This window comes from Nicotiana attenuata, unplaced genomic scaffold (assembly GCF_001879085.1).
Source record: "Nicotiana attenuata strain UT unplaced genomic scaffold, NIATTr2, whole genome shotgun sequence".
NCBI lineage: Eukaryota > Viridiplantae > Streptophyta > Magnoliopsida > Solanales > Solanaceae > Nicotiana > Nicotiana attenuata.
The window spans coordinates 216,303-218,734 of record NW_017670375.1 but is presented as its reverse complement, the minus strand read 5'-3'; positions in this window follow the sequence as shown (position 1 = coordinate 218,734).

The following is a 2,432-nucleotide window of genomic DNA, read 5'->3' as shown; positions in this document are numbered from 1 at the left end:
TATATTTTCAGCCATTGTATTTAGAAGGATCAAGAGGCACTGAGTGCACCACTGGAGTGATAGGTGCGTTCCTGGTTGTCCAACCCGAATTCTGCGCCATCTTGTCGAGCAAATTCTGACCTTCTCTCCAAGTCTTGCTCAAGAATGCCCCACCAGCAGAGGCATCAACGATATTCTTCATGCTGTCTGACAGTCCCATGTAAAACCGTTGTCCCAACATCTGTTCTGGAACACCATGGTGTGGACACATAACCAACATTCCTTTAAACCTGCCCCATGTCTCGTGTAGTGTCTCCATTGGTTTCTGTTTGAAACTCACAATCTCATCAATTTGTTGAGCAGTTTTGTTGGGCGGATGGAACTTGTTGTGAAATTGCTTGACCAACTCAGCCCAAGTTTCTATAGAGTTTATGGGGAGCGAGTTTAGCCAAACCTGAGCAGCTCCTGTCACCGAGAATGGAAACAATAATAGCTTGATTGCTTTCGGAGTTACGTTGGGTTGCCTTTGAGTTTTGCATATAGACAGGAAGTTCATCAAGTGCTGTTGAGGATCTTCTGTTTGTATCCCAGAAAAGAGTCCCTTGTTCTGCAACAAGTGTAGCATGTTATTTGTGATCTGGAACGATTCAGCTTGTATTGCGGGCACAATAATGGCAGTGGCCAGATTGTCAGCTGTGGGTTGTGCCCAGTCATATAGTGCACCCTCAGGCACGGGAGGTGCCAATTGCTCATTCCTGACGTTTACGTTGGGGTCGTTTATGTCGCCCATGTCAATTTCAAATTTGTGTGTTTGTTGGGGTTGTTGAAGTCTTTTGTTAGCACGATTCAATGACCGGAATGTTTTCTCGGGGTCTGAAAGTCCTTCAAGTAGTTCTCCAGTCCTCGTAGAATTTCTAGGCATACACCTGTGCACCCAGACCAACAACCGTCAAATCTTCAATGAAAAAGTTGGTAGAGAGAAAACTGACTACAATAAGAATCTTTGTATTTCTGTCAATGGCAATTGATAATTCCGTTAAGTCCCCGGCAACGGCGCCAAAATTTGATCACGCCCAACTATGCCTTATAAAAAGGACTCTGCGGACGTTGTAAATATAACCCGAGTATTACGCCCAGGGTCGAATCCACAGAGAGTTAACCTATCAACCACTATCTTTAGACCCACTAATTCTTCAGAACCAGCTTCCCAAATATTCAAATCTCAGTTGAGTGTTCTTTAACAACTAGCTTGCAAGTAACTAAATAGCTGTAAACTAAACTAATAAGGTTGTAAACAATTATGAGAAAAATGCTAAGGCAATGATTTCCCCTATTGATGGAATCCCTTCTGTTTATGCTCATACAAGTTTACCAACACATCTCTATCAATCATGAATGCTAATCTTACCGTAAATCTCTCCCGAGTAATCACAGTAATTTACTATTGCACTCTCCCGAGATACACTAGCTTACTTTATTTAGCACGATTCACTTTAGATTACACCCAAGGCTTCGTTATCCCTAATCCCGCCTTTAAACCCGCAATTATAGATTCCTCTAATAATCTAGGAGTGGTGTTGTTCAACAATACCCTAAATATGCACTCTTTTCCAAGTTATGCACACTAAATAGGCACAGCTAATTGAGGATCCTGTCAATTAACTACAACAGACACGAAGTTGAACAAATAGAGATTAAACTAGCAATTTGTATTCACATAAACAAGAAGTTCATCACCCAATAGGTTCCATCAAAACCTTAGACAAGGAATTTAGCTACTCATGGCTATGGGAAAATAAACTAAGATTGAATGCATCATAAAAATCAAAAGAAAGGAAGAAAGATGGTTGGAGTATTCTCTCACAATGGTTTTCCTTGCTAAGAAACCTTAAAAATCAATACATGCCTCTCTTGGGCGAAGTCTAATGTTTTAAATAGGGTTTAGGTCTAAAAATCCCGTGTTTTACACTTTGGTCCCTGAAGTTTTCGGCTTCCGCCGCGGTTCTGCTGCGGTCGCGGTCAGACCGCGGCCAAAAGCCTTCTCTGATTCTGAAATCATCCGCAGCTGTCTTCCACCGCGGTTCTACCACGGTCGCGGTGGAACCGCGGTCAAACCTGTGCTCTGAATCTTCGGCCTGTTTTGCATGGTCACTTGGGACTTTCACAGTTGGCCTCTTTTTTCATCAATTTTGACTCCAAAACTGCTCCTTAGCCTTCCTTATACATATATCACCTGCAAATCATGAAAAGCACTAATAAGAGCATTTTGTTATCACTTTTAGCATTAAAACTACACAAGAAGGTGATTATTTAAGGCGTGATTATAGTTAAATTCATCTATTATCATCTAGCTTGACAATACTATGCTTACACTACAACTAACAACTATTGTGGTTTGTATAGTGATAATTAAACAGGTCCGCTATAGCGGTAAACGAGCTTTCCCTAGGGAT